This window comes from Acomys minous, assembly GCF_964271855.1.
Source record: "Acomys minous genome assembly, contig: scaffold_23, whole genome shotgun sequence".
NCBI classification, from domain to species: domain Eukaryota; kingdom Metazoa; phylum Chordata; class Mammalia; order Rodentia; family Muridae; genus Acomys; species Acomys minous.
The window spans coordinates 2,632,341-2,650,496 of record NW_028182182.1 but is presented as its reverse complement, the minus strand read 5'-3'; positions in this window follow the sequence as shown (position 1 = coordinate 2,650,496).

Below are 18,156 nucleotides of genomic sequence, written 5' to 3'. Positions count from 1 at the left end.
GTTTTTTGCCTAAAGAGACGTGCTTTAGAACGCGCTAGTTTTGCCTATTTGCGAAGTAGTACAGATTCTGAGTATGTAACTGGGTTTGATGAAATCAGCATTTCACTTGCTTCCCTGTGCGTAGGGAAGCTCAGTTTTAGTCAAAGTAGCTCCCACAAGTGTCTCCTTAGCGTGTTCCCATTTCCTTAGAAACAGTGTATTTGCTGGGAGAAAAGTGCATTCCTGTGCCCTTTGACCGTTCAGCAAAGACATGTGTAGAAGCACAGCGCTAACAGAAACGACCGTTTCTCGACATTTTCTAACTCAGGGAACAAGTTGCACACTTCGCAGATGCATTTGAGCAACTTCGTTAGAAGCGGGTTTTTTGCCTAAAGAGACGTGCTTTAGAACGCGCTAGTTTTGCCTATTTGCGCAGTAGTACAGATTCTGAGTATGTGACTGGGTTTGATGAAATCAGCATTTCTCTTGCTTCCCTGTGCGTAGGGAAGCTCAGTTATAGTCACAGTAGCTCCCACAAGTGTCTCCTCAGTGTGTTCCCATTTCCTTAGAAACAGTGTATTTGCTGGGAGAAAAGTGCATTACTGTGCGCTTTCACCGTTCAGCAAATACATGTGTAGAAGCACAGCGCTAGCAGAAACGAACGTTTCTCGACAATTTCTAACTCAGGGAACAAGTTGCACACTTCTGAGATGCATTTGGGCAACTTTGTAAGAAATGAGTTTCTTGCCTACAGATACATGCCTATTTGCGCAGTAGTACAGATTGTGAGTATGTAATTGGGCTTGATGAAATCAGCATTTCTCTTGCTTCCCTGTGCGTAGGGAAGCTCAGTTTTAGTCACAGTAGCTCCCACAAGTGTCTCCTCAGTGTGTTCCCATTTTCTGAGAAGAAGTGTTTTTGCTGGGAGAAACGTGCATTACTGTGCGCTTTCACCGTTCAGCAAATACATGTGTAGAAGCACAGCGCTAGCAGAAACGACCGTTTCTCGACGTTTTCTAACTCAGGGAACAAGTTTCACACTTCGCAGATACATTTGATCAACTTTGTAAGAAGCGGGATTTTTGCCTAAAGAGACGTGCTTTAGAACACGCTAGTTTTGCCTATTTGCGCAGTAGTATAGATTCTGAGTATGTAACTGGGTTTGATGAAATCAGCATTTCTCTTGCTTCCCTGTGCGTAGGGAAGCTCAGTTTTGGTCACAGTGGCTCCCACAAGTGTCTCCTCAGCGTGTTCCCATTTCCTTAGAAACAGTGTATTTGCTGGGAGAAAAGTGCATTCCTGTGCCCTTTCACCGTTCAGCAAAGACATGTGTAGAAGCACAGCGCTAGCAGAATCGACCGTTTCTCGACGTATTCTAACTCAGGGAACAAGTTGCACACTTCGCAGATGCATTTGAGCAACTTCGTAAGAAGCGGGTTTTTTGCCTAAAGAGACGTGCTTTAGAACGCGCTAGTTTTGCCTATTTGCGCAGTAGTACAGATTCTGAGTATGTAACTGGGTTTGATGAAATCAGCATTTCTCTTGCTTCCCTGTGCGTAGGGAAGCTCAGTTTTAGTCACAGTAGCTCCCACAAGTGTCTCCTCAGCGTGTTCCCATTTCCTTAGAAACAGTGTATTTGCTGGGAGAAAAGTGCATTCCTGTGCCCTTTCACGGTTCAGCAAAGACATGTGTAGAAGCACAGCGCTAGCAGAAACGACCGTTTCTCGACGTTTTCTAACTCAGGGAACAAGTTGCACACTTCGCAGATGCATTTGAGCAACTTCGTAAGAAGCGGGTTTTTTGCCTAAAGAGACGTGCTTTAGAACGCGCTAGTTTTGCCTATTTGCGCAGTAGTACAGATTCTGAGTATGTAACTGGGTTTGATGAAATCAGCATTTCCCTTGCTTCCCTGTGCGTAGGGAAGCTCAGTTTTAGTCACGTAGCTCCCACAAGTGTCTCCTCAGCGTGTTCCCTTTTCCTTAGAAACAGTGTATTTGCTGGGAGAAAAGTGCATTCCTGTGCCCTTTGACCGTTCAGCAAAAACATGTGTAGAAGCACAGCGCTAGCAGAAACGACCGTTTCTCGACGTTTTCTAACTCAGGAAACAAGTTGCACACTTCTTAGATGCATTTGAGCAACTTCGTAAGAAGCGGGTTTTTTGCCTAAAGAGACGTGCTTTAGAACGCGCTAGTTTTGCCTATTTGCGCAGTAGTACAGATTCTGAGTATGTAACTGGGTTTGATGAAATCAGCATTTCTCTTGCTTCCCTGTGCGTAGGGAAGCTCAGTTTTAGTCACAGTAGCTCCCACAAGTGTCTCCTCAGCGTGTTCCCATTTCCTTAGAAACAGTGTATTTGCTGGGAGAAAAGTGCATTCCTGTGCCCTTTCACCGTTCAGCAAAGACATGTGTAGAAGCACAGCGCTAGCAGAAACGACCGTTTCTCGACGTTTTCTAACTCAGGGAACAAGTTGCACACTTCGCAGATGCATTTGAGCAACTTCGTAAGAAGCGGGTTTTTTGCCTAAAGAGACGTGCTTTAGAACGCGCTAGTTTTGCCTATTTGCGCAGTAGTACAGATTCTGAGTATGTAACTGGGTTTGATGAAATCAGCATTTCCCTTGCTTCCCTGTGCGTAGGGAAGCTCAGTTTTAGTCACAGTAGCTCCCACAAGTGTCTCCTCAGCGTGTTCCCTTTTCCTTAGAAACAGTGTATTTGCTGGGAGAAAAGTGCATTCCTGTGCCCTTTGACCGTTCAGCAAAAACATGTGTAGAAGCACAGCGCTAGCCGAAACGACCGTTTCTCGGCGTTTTCTAACTCAGGAAACAAGTTGCACACTTCGCAGATGCATTTGAGCAACTTCGTAAGAAGCGGGTTTTTTGCCTAAAGAGACGTGCTTTAGAACGCGCTAGTTTTGCCTATTTGCGCAGTAGTACAGATTCTGAGTATGTAACTGGGTTTGATGAAATCAGCATTTCTCTTGCTTCCCTGTGCGTAGGGAAGCTCAGTTTTAGTCACAGTAGCTCCCACAAGTGTCTCCTCAGCGTGTTCCCATTTCCTTAGAAACAGTGTATTTGCTGGGAGAAAAGTGCATTACTGTGCGCTTTCACCGTTCCGCAAATACATGTGTAGAAGCACAGCGCTAGCAGAAACGAACGTTTCTCGACGATTTCTAACTCAGGGAACAAGTTGCACACTTCTGAGATGCATTTGGGCAACTTTGTACGAAATGAGTTTCTTGCCTACAGAGACATGGCTATTTGCGCAGTAGTACAGATTCTGAGTATGTAATTGGGCTTGATGAAATCAGCATTTCTCTTGCTTCCCTGTGCGTAGGGAAGCTCAGTTTTAGTCACAGTAGCTCCCACAAGTGTCTCCTCAGTGTGTTCCCATTTCCTGAGAAGAAGTGTATTTGCTGGGAGAAATGTGCATTACTGTGCGCTTTCACCGTTCAGCAAATACATGTGTAGAAGCACAGCGCTAGCAGAAACGAACGTTTCTCGACGTTTTCTAACTCAGGGAACAAGTTGCACACTTCTGAGATGCATTTGGGCAACTTTGTCAGAAATGAGTTTTTTCCTACAGAGACATGCCTATTTGCGCAGTAGTACAGATTCTGAGTATGTAACTGGGCTTGATGAAATCAGCATTTCTCTTGCTTCCCTGTGCGTAGGGAAGTTCAGTTTTAGTCACAGTACCTCCCACAAGTGTCTCCTCAGTGTGTTGCCATTTCCTGAGAAGAAGTGTATTTGCTGGGAGAAAAGTGCATTACTGTGCGCTTTCACCATTCAGCAAATACATGTGTAGAAGCACAGCGCTAGCAGAAACGAACGTTTCTCGACGTTTTCTAACTCCATGAATAAGTTGCACACTTCTGAGAAGGATTTTTGCAACTTTGTCAGAAATGAGTTTTTTGCCTACAGAGACATGCCTATTTGCGCAGTAGTACAGATTCTTAGTATGTAACTGGGCTTGATGTAATCAGCATTTCTCTTGCTTCCCTGTACGTAGGGAAGCTCAGTTTTAGTCACAGTAGCTCCCACAAGTGTCTCCTCAGTGTGTTCCCATTTCCTTAGAAACAGTGTATTTGCTGGGAGAAAAGTGCATTACTGTGCGCTTTCACCGTTCAGCAAATACATGTGTAGAAGCACAGCGCTAGCAGAAACGAACGTTTCTCGACGTTTTCTAACTCAGGGAACAAGTTGCACACTTCTGAGATGCATTTGGGCAACTTTGTCAGAAATGAGTTTTTTGCCTACAGAGACATGCCTATTTGCGCAGTAGTACAGATTCTGAGTATGTAACTGGGCTTGATGAAATCAACATTTCTCTTGCTTCCCTGTACGTAGGGAAGCTCAGTTTTAGTCACAGTACCTCCCACAAGTGTCTCCTCAGTGTGTTCCCATTTCCTTAGAAACAGTGTACTTGCTGGGAGAAAAGTGCATTACTGTGCGCTTTCACCATTCAGCAAATACATGTGTAGAAGCACAGCGCTAGCAGAAACGAACGTTTCTCGATGTTTTCTAACTCCATGAATAAGTTGCACACTTCTGAGAAGCATTTTTGCAACTTTGTTCGAAATGAGTTTTTTGCCTACAGAGACATGCCTATTTGCGCAGTAGTACAGATTCTTAGTATGTAACTGGGTTGATGTAATCAGCATTTCTCTTGCTTCCCTGTGCGTAGGGAAGCTCAGTTTTAGTCACAGTAGCTCTCACAAGTGTCTCCTCAGTGTGTTCCCATTTCCTGAGAAGAAGTGTATTTGCTGGGAGAAAAGTGCATTACTGTGCGCTTTCACCGTTCAGCAAATACATGTGTAGAAGCACAGCGCTAGCAGAAACGAATGTTTCTCGACGATTTCTAACTCAGGGAACAAGTTGCACACTTCTGAGATGCATTTGGGCAACTTTGTAAGAAATGAGTTTTTTGCCTACAGAGACATGCCTATTTGCGCAGTAGTACAGATTCTGAGTATGTAATTGGGCTTGATGAAATCAGCATTTCTCTTGCTTCCCTGTGCGTAGGGAAGCTCAGTTTTAGTCACAGTAGCTCCCACAAGTGTCTCCTCAGTGTGTTCCCATTTCCTGAGAAGAAGTGTATTTGCTAGGAGAAAAGTGCATTACTGTGCCCTTTCACCGTTCAGCAAATACTTGTGTAGAAGCACAGCGCTAGCAGAAACGACCGTTTCTCGACGTTTTCTAACTCAGGGAACAAGTTGCACACTTCTGAGATGCATTTGGGCAACTTTGTCAGAAATGAGTTTTTTGCCTACAGAGACATGCCTATTTGCGCAGTAGTACAGATTCTGAGTATGTAACTGGGCTTGATAAAATCAGCATTTCTCTTGCTTCCCTGTGCGTAGGGAAGCTCAGTTTTAGTCACAGTACCTCCCACAAGTGTCTCCTCAGTGTGTTCCCAGTTCCTTAGAAACAGTGTATTTGCTGGGAGAAAAGTGCATTACTGTGCGCTTTCACCGTTCAGCAAATACATGTGTAGAAGCACAGCGCTAGCAGAAACGAACGTTTCTCGACATTTTCTAACTCAGGCAACAAGTGGCACACTTCTGAGATGCATTTGGGCAACTTTGTCAGAAATGAGTTTTTTGCCTACAGATTCATGCCTATTTGCGCAGTAGTACAGATTCTGAGTATGTAACTGGGCTTGATATAATCAGCATTTCTCTTGCTTTCCTGTGCGTAGGGAAGCTCAGTTTTAGTCACAGTAGCTCCCACAAGTGTCTCCTCAGTGTGTTCCCATTTCCTTAGAAACAGTGTATTTGCTGGGAGAAAAGTGCATTACTGTGCGCTTTCACCGTTCAGCAAATACATGTGTAGAAGCACAGCGCTAGCAGAAAGGACCGTTTCTCGACGTTTTCTAACTCAGGGAACAAGTTGCACACTTCTGAAATGCATTTGGGCAACTTTGTCAGAAATGAGTTTTTTGCCTACAGAGACATGCCTATTTGCGCAGTAGTACAGATTCTGAGTATGTCACTGGGCTTGATGAAATCAGCATTTCTCTTGCTTCCCTGTGCGTAGGGAAGCTCAGTTTTAGTCACAGTAGCTCCCACAAGTGTCTCCTCAGTGTGTTCCCATTTCCTTAGAAACAGTGTTTTTGCTGGGAGAAAAGTGCATTACTGTGCACTTTCACCGTTCAGCAAATACAAGTGTAGAAGCACAGCGCTAGCAGAAACGAACGTTTCTCGACGTTTTCTAACTCAGGGAACAAGTTGCACACTTCTGAGATGCATTTGGACAACTTTGTTAGAAATGAGTTTTTTGCCTAAAGAGACATTCCTATTTGCGCAGTAGTACAGATTCTGAGTATGTAACTGGGCTTGATGAAATCAGCATTTCTCTTGCTTCCCTGTGCGTAGGGAAGCTCTGTTTTAGTCACAGTAGCTCCCACAAGTGTCTCCTCAGTGTGTTAACATTTCCTTAGAAACAGTGTATTTGCTGGGAGAAAATTGCATTACTGTGCGCTTTCACCGTTCAGCAAATACATGTGTAGAAGCACAGCGCTAGCAGAAACGAACGTTTCTCGATGTTTTCTAACTCAGGGAACAAGTTGCACACTTCTGAGATGCATTTGGGCAACTTTGTCAGAAATGAGTTTTTTCCTAAAGAGACATGCCTATTTGCGCAGTAGTACAGATTCTGAGTATGTAACTGGGCTTGATGAAATCAGCATTTCTCTTGCTTCCCTGTGCGTAGTGAAGCTCAGTTTTAGTCACAGTAGCTCCCACAAGTGTCTCCTCAGTGTGTTCCCATTTCCTTAGAAACAGTGTATTTGCTGGGAGAAAAGTGCATTACTGTGCGCTTTCACCGTTCAGCAAATACATGTGTAGAAGCACAGCGCTAGCAGAAACGAACGTTTCTCGACGTTTTCTAACTCAGGGAAGAAGTTGCACACTTCTGAGATGCATTTGGGCAACTTTGTCAGAAATGAGTTTTTTGCCTACAGAGACATGCCTATTTGCGCAGTAGTACAGATTCTGAGTATGTAATGGGCTTGATGAAATCAGCATATCTCTTGCTTCCCTGTGCGTTGGGTAGCTCAGTTTTAGTCACAGTAGCTCCCATACGTGTCTCCTCAGTGTGTTCCCATTTCCTTAGAAACAGTGTATTTGCTGGGAGAAAAGTGCATTACTGTACGCTTTCACCGTTCAGCAAATACATGTGTAGAAGCACAGCGCTAGCAGAAACGAACGTTTCTCGACGTTTTCTAACTCAGGGAACAAGTTGCACACTTCTGAGATGCATTTGGGCAACTTTGTCAGAAATGAGTTTTTTGCCTAAAGAGACATGCCTATTTGCGCAGTAGTACAGATTCTGAGTATGTAACTGGGCTTGATGAAATCAACATTTCTCTTGCTTCCCTGTGCGTAGGGAAGCTCAGTTTTAGTCACAGTAGCTCCCACAAGTGTCTCCTCAGTGTGTTCCCATTTCCTTAGAAACAGTGTATTTGCTGGGAGAAAATTGCATTACTGTGCGCTTTCACCGTTCAGCAAATACATGTGTAGAAGCACAACGCTAGCAGAAACGAACGTTTCTCGACGTTTTCTAACTCAGGGAACAAGTTGCACACTTCTGAGATGCATTTGGGCAACTTTGTCAGAAATGAGTTTTTTGCCTAAAGAGACATGCCTATTTGCGCAGTAGTACAGATTCTGAGTATGTAACTGGGCTTGATGAAATCAGCATTTCTCTTGCTTCCCTGTGTATAGGGAAGCTCAGTTTTAGTCACTGTAGCTCCCACAAGTGTCTCCTCAGTGTGTTCTTATTTCCTTAGAAACAGGGTATTTGCTGGGAGAAAATTGCATTACTGTGCGCTTTCACCATTCAGCAAATACATGTGTAGAAGCATAGCGCTAGCAGAAACGAAAGTTTCTCGACGTTTTCTAACTCTGGGAACAAGTTGCACACTTCTGAGATGCATTTGGGCAACTTTGTCAGAAATGAGTTTTTTGCCTAAAGAGACATGCCTATTTGCGCAGTAGTACAGATTCTGAGTATGTAACTGGGCTTGATGAAATCAGCATTTCTCTTGCTTCCCTGTGCGTAGAGAAGCTCAGTTTTAGTCACAGTAGCTCCCACAAGTGTCTCCTCAGTGTGTTCCCATTTCATTAGAAACAGTGTATTTGCTGGGAGAAATGTGCATTACTGTGCGCTTTCACCATTCAGCAAATACATGTGTAGAAGCACAGCGCTAGCTGAAACGACCGTGTCTCGACGTTTTCTAACTCAGGGAACAAGTTGCACACTTCTGAGATGCATTTGGGCAGCTTTGTCAGAAATTAGTTTTTTGCCAAAGAGACATGCCTATTTGCGCAGTAGTACAGATTCTGATTATGTAACTGGGCTTGATGAAATCAGCATTTCTCTTGCTTCCCTGTGCGTAGGGAAGCTCAGTTTTAGTCACAGTAGCTCCCACAAGTGTCTCCTCAGTGTGTTCCCATTTCCTTAGAAACAGTGTATTTGCTGGGAGAAAAGTGCATTACTGTGCGCTTTCACCGTTCAGCAAATACATGTGTAGAAGCACAGCGCTAGCAGAAACGACCGTTTCTCGACGTTTTCTAACTCAGGGAACATGTTGCACACTTCTGAGATGCATGTGGGCAACTTTGTCAGAAATGAGTTTTTTGCCTACAGAGACATGCCTATTTGCGCAGTAGTACAGATTCTGAGTATGTAACTGGGCTTGATGAAATCAGCATTTCTCTTGCTTCCCTGTGCGTAGGGAAGCTCAGTTTTCGTCACTGTAGCTCCCACAAGTGTCTCCTCAGTGTGTTCCCATTTACTTAGAAACAGTGTATTTGCTGGGAGAAAAGTGCATTACTGTGCGCTTTCACCGTTCAGCAAATACATGTGTAGAAGCACAGCGCTAGCAGAAACGAACGTTTCTCGACGTTTTCTAACTCAGGGAACAAGTTGCACACTTCTGAGATGCATTTGGGCAACTTTGTCAGAAATGAGTTTTTTGCCTAAAGAGACATGCCTATTTGCGCAGTAGTACAGATTCTGAGTATGCAACTGGGCTTGATGAAATCAGCATTTCTCTTGCTTCCCTGTGCGTAGGGAAGCTCAGTTTTAGTCACAGTAGCTCCCACACGTGTCTCCTCAGTGTGTTCCCATTTCCTTAGAAACAGTGTATTTGCTGGGAGAAAAGTGCATTCCTGTGCAATTTCACCGTTCAGCAAATATATGTGTAGAAGCACAGCGCTAGCAGAAACGACCATTTCTCGACGTTTTCTAACTCAGGGAACAAGTTGCACACTTCTGAGATGCATTTGGGCAACTGTGTAAGAAATGAGTTTTTTGCCTAAAGAGACATGCCTATTTGCGCAGTAGTACAGATTCTGAGTATGTAACTGGGCTTGATGAAATCAGCATTTCTCTTGCTTCCCTGTGCTTAGGGAAGCTCAGTTTTAGTCACAGTAGCTCCCACAAGTGTCTCCTCAGTGTGTTCCCATTTCCTTAGAAAGAGTGTATTTGCTGGGAGAAAAGTGCATTACTGTGCGCTTTCACCGTTCAGCAAATACATGTGTAGAAGCACAACGCTAGCAGAAACGAACGTTTCTCGACGTTTTCTAACTCAGGGAACAAGTTGCACACTTCTGAGATGCATTTGGGCAACTTTGTCAGAAATGAGGTTTTTGCCTAAAGAGACATGCCTATTTGCGCAGTAGTACAGATTCTGAGTATGTAACTGGGCTTGATGAAATCAGCATTTCTCTTGCTTCCCTGTGCGTAGGGAAGCTCAGTTTTAGTCACAGTAGCTCCCACTAGTGTCTCCTCAGTGTGTTCCCATTTCCTTAGAAACAGTGTATTTGCTGGGAGAAAAGTGCATTACTGTGCGCTTTCACCGTTCAGCAAAAACATGTGTAGAAGCACAGCGCTAGCAGAAACGACCGTTTCTCGACGTTTTCTAACTCAGGGAACAAGTTGCACACTTCTGAGATGCATTTGGGCAACTTTGTCAGAAATTAGTTTTTTGCCTAAAGAGACATGCCTATTTGCGCAGTAGTACAGATTCTGAGTATGTAACTGGGCTTGATGAAATCAGCATTTCTCTTGCTTCCCTGTGCATAGGGAAGCTCAGTTTTAGTCACAGTAGCTCCCACAAGTGTCTCCTCAGTGTGTTCCCATTTCCTTAGAAACAGTGTATTTGCTGGGAGAAAAGTGCATTACTGTGCACTTTCACCGCTCAGCAAATACATGTGTAGAAGCACAGCGCTAGCAGAAACGACCGTTTCTCGACGTTTTCTAACTCAGGGAATAAGTTGCACTCTTCTGAGATGCATTTGGGCAACTTTGTCAGAAATGAGTTTTTTGCCTAAAGAGACATGCCTATTTGCGCAGTAGTACAGATTCTGAGTATGTAACTGGGCTTGATGAAATCAGCATTTCTCTTGCTTCCCTGTGCGTAGGGAAGCTCAGTTTTAGTCACAGTAGCTCCCGCAAGTGTCTCCTCAGTGTGTTCCCATTTCCTTAGAAACAGTGTATTTGCTGGGAGAAAAGTGCATTACTGTGCACTTTCACCGTTCAGCAAATACATGTGTAGAAGCACAGCGCTAGCAGAAACGACCGTTTCTCGAAGTTTTCTAACTCAGGGAACAAGTTGCACACTTCTGAGATGCATTTGGGCAACTTTGTCAGAAATGAGTTTTTTGCTTACAGAGACATGCCTATCTGCGCAGTAGTACAGATTCTGAGTATGTAACTGGGCTTGATGAAATCAGCATTTCTCTTGCTTCCCTGTGTGTAGGGAAGCTCAGTTTTAGTCACAGTAGCTCCCACAAGTGTCTCCTCAGTGTGTTCCCATTTCCTTAGAAACAGTGTATTTGCTGGGAGAAAAGTGCATTACTGTGCGCTTTCACCGTTCAGCAAATACATGTGTAGAAGCACAGCGCTAGCAGAAACGAACGTTTCTCGACGTTTTCTAACTCAGGGAACAAGTTGCACACTTCTGAGATGCATTTGGGCAACTTTGTCAGAAATGAGTTTTTTGCCTAAAGAGACATGCCTATTTGCGCAGTAGTACAGATTCTGAGTATGTAACTGGGCTTGATGAAATCAGCATTTCTCTTGCTTCCCTGTGCTTAGGGAAGCTCAGTTTTAGTCACAGTAGCTCCCACAAGTGTCTCCTCAGTGTGTTCCCATTTCCATAGAAACAGTGTATTTGCTGGGAGAAAAGTGCATTACTGTGCGCTTTCACCGTTCAGCAAATACATGTGTAGAAGCACAGCGCTAGCAGAAACGACCGTTTCTCGACATTTTCTAAATCAGTGAACAAGTTGCACACTTCTGAGATGCATTTGGGCAGCTTTGTCAGAAATGAGTTTTTTGCCTAAAGAGACATGCCTATTTGCGCAGTAGTACAGAATTCTGAGTATGTAACTGGGCTTGATGAAATCAGCATTTCTCTTGCTTCCCTGTGCGTAGGGAAGCTCAGTTTTAGTCACAGGAGCTCCCACAAGTGTCTCCTCAGTGTGTTCCCATTTCCTTAGACACAGTGTATATGCTGGGAGAAAAGTGCATTACTGTGCACTTTCACCGTTCAGCAAATACATGTGTAGAAGCACAGCGCTAGCTGAAACGACCGTTTCTCGACGTTTTCTAACTCAGGGAACAGGTTGCACACTTCTGAGATGCATTTGGGCAACTTTGTCTGAAATGAGTTTTTTGCCTAAAGAGACATGCCTATTTGCGCAGTAGTACAGATTCTGAGTGTGTGACTGGGCTTGATGAAATCAGCATTTCTCTTTTTTCCTTTGCATAGGGAAGCTCAGTTTTAGTCACAGTAGCTCCCACAAGTGTCTCCTCAGTGTGTTCCCATTTCCTTAGAAACAGTGTACTTGCTGGGAGAAAAGTGCATTTCTGTGCGCTTTCACCGTTCAGCAAATACATGTGTAGAAGCACAGCGCTAGCAGAAACGACCGTTTCTCGACGTTTTCTAACTCAGGGAACAAGTTGCACACTTCTGAGATGCATTTGGGCAACTTTGTCATAAATGAGTTTTTTGCCTAAAGAGACATGCCTATATGCGCAGTAGTACAGATTCTGAGTATGTAACTGGGCTTGATGAAATCAGCATTTCTCTTGCTTCCCTGTGCGTAGGGAAACTCAGTTTTAGTCACAGTAGCTCCCACAAGTGTCTCCTCAGTGTGTTCCCATTTCCTTAGAAACAGTGTATTTGCTGGGAGAAAAGTGCATTACTGTGTGCTTTCACCGTTCAGCAAATACATGTGTAGAAGCACAGCGCTAGCAGAAACGACCATTTCTCGACGTTTTCTAACTCAGGGAACAAGATGCACACTTCTGAGATGCATTTGGGCAACTTTGTCAGAAATGAGTTTTTTGCCTAAAGAGACATGCCTATTTGCGCAGTAGTCCAGATTCTGAGTATGTAACTGGGCTGGATGAAATCAGCATTTCTCTTGCTTCCCTGTGCGTAGGGAAGCTCAGTTTTAGTCACAGTAGCTCCCACAAGTGTCTCCTCAGTGTGTTCCCATTTCCTTAGAAACAGTGTATTTGCTGGGAGAAAAGTGCATTACTGTGCGCTTTCACCGTTAGGCAAATACATGTGTAGAAGCACAGCGCTAGCAGAAACGACCGTTTCTCGACGTTTTCTAACTCAGGGAACAAGTTGCACACTTCTGAGATGCATTTGGGCAACTTTGTCAGAAATGAGTTTTTTGCCTACAGAGACATGCCTATTTGCGCAGTAGTACAGATTCTGAGTATGTAACTGGGCTTGATGAAATCAGCATTTCTCTTGCTTCCCTGTGCGTAGGGAAGCTCAGTTTTAGTCACAGTAGCTCCCACAAGTGTCTCCTCAGTGTGTTCCCATTTCCTTAGAAACAGTGTATTTGATGGGAGAAAAGTGCATTACTGTGCGCTTTCACCGTTCTGCAAATACATGTGTAGAAGCACAGCGCTAGCCGAAACGAACGTTTCTCGACGTTTTCTAACTCAGGGAACAAGTTGCACACTTCTGAGATGCATTTGGGCAACTTAGTCAGAAATGAGTTTTTTGCCTACAGAGACATGCCTATTTGCGCAGTAGTACAGATTCTGAGTATGTAACTGGGCTTGATGAAATCAGCATTTCTCTTGCTTCCCTGTGCGTAGGGAAGCTCAGTTTTAGTCACAGTAGCTCCCACAAGTGTCTCCTCAGTGTGTTCCCAGTTCCTTAGAAACAGTGTATGCTGGGAGAAAAGTGCATTACTGTGCGCTTTCACCGTTCAGCAAATACATGTGAAGAAGCACAGCGCTAGCTGAAACGACCGTTTCTCGACGTTTTCTAACTCAGGGAACAAGTTGCACACTTCTGAGATGCATTTGGGCAACTTTGTCAGAAATGAGTTTTTTGCCTAAAGAGACATGCCTATTTGCGCAGTAGTACAGATTCTGAGTATGTAACTGGGCTTGATGAAATCAGCATTTCTCTTGCTTCCCTGTGCGTAGGGAAGCTCAGTTTTAGTCACAGTAGCTCCCACAAGTGTCTCCTCAGTGTGTTCCCATTTCCTTAGAAACAGTGTATTTGCTGGGAGAAAAGTGCATTACTGTGCGCTTTCACCGTTCAGCAAATACATGTGTAGAAGCACAGCGCTAGCAGAAACGACCGTTTCTCGACGTTTTCTAACTCAGGGAACAAGTTGCACACTTCTGAGATGCATTTGGGCAACTTTGTCAGAAATGAGTTTTTTGCCTACAGAGACATGCCTATTTGCGCAGTAGTACAGATTCTGAGTATGTAACTGGGCTTGATGAAATCAGCATTTCTCTTGCTTCCCTGTGAGTACGGAAGCTCAGTTTTAGTCACAGTAGCTCCCACAAGTGTCTCCTCAGTGTGTTCCCATTTCCTTAGAAACAGTGTATTTGCTGGGAGAAAAGTGCATTACTGTGCGCTTTCACCGTTCAGCAAATACATGTGTAGAAGCACAGCGCTAGCAGAAACGACCGTTTCTCGACGTTTTCTAACTCAGGGAACAAGTTTCACACTTCTGAGATGCATTTGGGCAACTTTGTCAGAAATGAGTTTTTTGCCTAAAGAGACATGCCTATTTGCGCAGTGGTACAGATTCTAAGTAGGTAACTGGGCTTGATGAAATCAGCATTTCTCTTGCTTCCCTGTGCGTAGGGAAGCTCAGTTTTAGTCACAGTAGCTCCCACAAGTGTCTCCTCAGTGTGTTCCCATTTCCTTAGAAACAGTGTATTTGCTGGGAGAAAAGTCCATTACTGTGCGCTTTCACCATTCAGCAAATACATGTGTAGAAGCACAGCGCTAGCAGAAACGACCGTTTCTCGACGTTTTCTAACTCAGGGAACAAGTTGCACACTTCTGAGATGCATTTGGGCAACTTTGTCAGAAATGAGTTTTTTGCCTACAGAGACATGCCTATTTGCGCAGTAGTACGGATTCTGAGTATGTAACTGGTCTGGATGAAATCAGCATTTCTCTTGCTTCCCTGTGAGTACGGAAGCTCAGTTTTAGTCACAGTAGCTCCCACAAGTGTCTCCTCAGTGTGTTCCCATTTCCTTAGAAACAGTGTATTTGCTGGGAGAAAAGTGCATTACTGTGCGCTTTCACCGTTCAGCAAATACATGTGTAGAAGCACAGCGCTAGCAGAAACGACCGTTTCTCGACGTTTTCTAACTCAGGGAACAAGTTTCACACTTCTGAGATGCATTTGGGCAACTTTGTCAGAAATGAGTTTTTTGCCTAAAGAGACATGCCTATTTGCGCAGTGGTACAGATTCTAAGGAGGTAACTGGGCTTGATGAAATCAGCATTTCTCTTGCTTCCCTGTGCGTAGGGAAGCTCAGTTTTAGTCACAGTAGCTCCCACAAGTGTCTCCTCAGTGTGTTCCCATTTCCTTAGAAACAGTGTATTTGCTGGGAGAAAAGTCCATTACTGTGCGCTTTAACCATTCAGCAAATACATGTGTAGAAGCACAGCGCTAGCAGAAATGACCGTTTCTCGACGTTTTCTAGCTCAGGGAACAGGTTGCACACTTCTGAGATGCATTTGGGCAACTTTGTCTGAAATGAGTTTTTTGCCTAAAGAGACATGCCTTTTTGCGCAGTAGTACAGATTCTGAGTATGTAACTGGGCTTGATGAAATCAGCATTTCTCTTGCTTCCCTGTGCGTAGGGAAGCTCAGTTTTAGTCACAGTAGCTCCCACAAGTGTCTCCTCAGTGTGTTCCCATTTCCTTAGAAACAGTGTATTTGCTGGGAGAAAAGTGCATTACTGTGCGCTTTCACCGTTCAGCAAATACATGTGTAGAAGCACAGCGCTAGCAGAAACGACCGTTTCTCGACGTTTTCTAACTCAGGGAACAAGTTGCACACTTCTGAGATGCATTTGGGCAGCTTTGTCAGAAATGAGTTTTTTGCCTAAAGAGACATGCCTATTTGCGCAGTAGTACAGATTCTGAGTATGTAACTGGGCTTGATGAAATCAGCATTTCTCTTGCTTCCCTGTGTATAGGGAAGCTCAGTTTTAGTCACAGTAGCTCCCACAAGTGTCTCCTCAGTGTGTTCCCATTTCCTTAGAAACAGTGTATTTGATGGGAGAAAAGTGCATTACTGTGCGCTTTCACCGTTCTGCAAATACATGTGTAGAAGCACAGCGCTAGCCGAAACGAACGTTTCTCGACGTTTTCTAACTCAGGGAACAAGTTGCACACTTCTGAGATGCATTTGGGCAACTTAGTCAGAAATGAGTTTTTTGCCTACAGAGACATGCCTATTTGCGCAGTAGTACAGATTCTGAGTATGTAACTGGGCTTGATGAAATCAGCATTTCTCTTGCTTCCCTGTGCGTAGGGAAGCTCAGTTTTAGTCACAGTAGCTCCCACAAGTGTCTCCTCAGTGTGTTCCCAGTTCCTTAGAAACAGTGTATGCTGGGAGAAAAGTGCATTACTGTGCGCTTTCACCGTTCAGCAAATACATGTGAAGAAGCACAGCGCTAGCTGAAACGACCGTTTCTCGACGTTTTCTAACTCAGGGAACAAGTTGCACACTTCTGAGATGCATTTGGGCAACTTTGTCAGAAATGAGTTTTTTGCCTAAAGAGACATGCCTATTTGCGCAGTAGTACAGATTCTGAGTATGTAACTGGGCTTGATGAAATCAGCATTTCTCTTGCTTCCCTGTGTATAGGGAAGCTCAGTTTTAGTCACAGTAGCTCCCACAAGTGTCTCCTCAGTGTGTTCCCATTTCCTTAGAAACAGTGTATTTGCTGGGAGAAAAGTGCATTACTGTGCGCTTTCACCGTTCAGCAAATACATGTGTAGAAGCACAGCGCTAGCAGAAACGACCGTTTCTCGACGTTTTCTAACTCAGGGAACAAGTTGCACACTTCTGAGATGCATTTGGGCAACTTTGTCAGAAATGAGTTTTTTGCCTACAGAGACATGCCTATTTGCGCAGTAGTACAGATTCTGAGTATGTAACTGGGCTTGATGAAATCAGCATTTCTCTTGCTTCCCTGTGAGTACAGAAGCTCAGTTTTAGTCACAGTAGCTCCCACAAGTGTCTCCTCAGTGTGTTCCCATTTCCTTAGAAACAGTGTATTTGCTGGGAGAAAAGTCCATTACTGTGCGCTTTCACCATTCAGCAAATACATGTGTAGAAGCACAGCGCTAGCAGAAACGACCGTTTCTCGACGTTTTCTAACTCAGGGAACAAGTTGCACACTTCTGAGATGCATTTGGGCAACTTTGTCAGAAATGAGTTTTTTGCCTACAGAGACATGCCTATTTGCGCAGTAGTACGGATTCTGAGTATGTAACTGGTCTGGATGAAATCAGCATTTCTCTTGCTTCCCTGTGAGTACGGAAGCTCAGTTTTAGTCACAGTAGCTCCCACAAGTGTCTCCTCAGTGTGTTCCCATTTCCTTAGAAACAGTGTATTTGCTGGGAGAAAAGTGCATTACTGTGCGCTTTCACCGTTCAGCAAATACATGTGTAGAAGCACAGCGCTAGCAGAAACGACCGTTTCTCGACGTTTTCTAACTCAGGGAACAAGTTTCACACTTCTGAGATGCATTTGGGCAACTTTGTCAGAAATGAGTTTTTTGCCTAAAGAGACATGCCTATTTGCGCAGTGGTACAGATTCTAAGGAGGTAACTGGGCTTGATGAAATCAGCATTTCTCTTGCTTCCCTGTGCGTAGGGAAGCTCAGTTTTAGTCACAGTAGCTCCCACAAGTGTCTCCTCAGTGTGTTCCCATTTCCTTAGAAACAGTGTATTTGCTGGGAGAAAAGTCCATTACTGTGCGCTTTAACCATTCAGCAAATACATGTGTAGAAGCACAGCGCTAGCAGAAATGACCGTTTCTCGACGTTTTCTAGCTCAGGGAACAGGTTGCACACTTCTGAGATGCATTTGGGCAACTTTGTCTGAAATGAGTTTTTTGCCTAAAGAGACATGCCTTTTTGCGCAGTAGTACAGATTCTGAGTATGTAACTGGGCTTGATGAAATCAGCATTTCTCTTGCTTCCCTGTGCGTAGGGAAGCTCAGTTTTAGTCACAGTAGCTCCCACAAGTGTCTCCTCAGTGTGTTCCCATTTCCTTAGAAACAGTGTATTTGCTGGGAGAAAAGTGCATTACTGTGCGCTTTCACCGTTCAGCAAATACATGTGTAGAAGCACAGCGCTAGCAGAAACGACCGTTTCTCGACGTTTTCTAACTCAGGGAACAAGTTGCACACTTCTGAGATGCATTTGGGCAGCTTTGTCAGAAATGAGTTTTTTGCCTAAAGAGACATGCCTATTTGCGCAGTAGTACAGATTCTGAGTATGTAACTGGGCTTGATGAAATCAGCATTTCTCTTGCTTCCCTGTGTATAGGGAAGCTCAGTTTTAGTCACAGTAGCTCCCACAAGTGTCTCCTCAGTGTGTTCCCATTTCCTTAGAAACAGTGTATTTGATGGGAGAAAAGTGCATTACTGTGCGCTTTCACCGTTCTGCAAATACATGTGTAGAAGCACAGCGCTAGCCGAAACGAACGTTTCTCGACGTTTTCTAACTCAGGGAACAAGTTGCACACTTCTGAGATGCATTTGGGCAACTTAGTCAGAAATGAGTTTTTTGCCTACAGAGACATGCCTATTTGCGCAGTAGTACAGATTCTGAGTATGTAACTGGGCTTGATGAAATCAGCATTTCT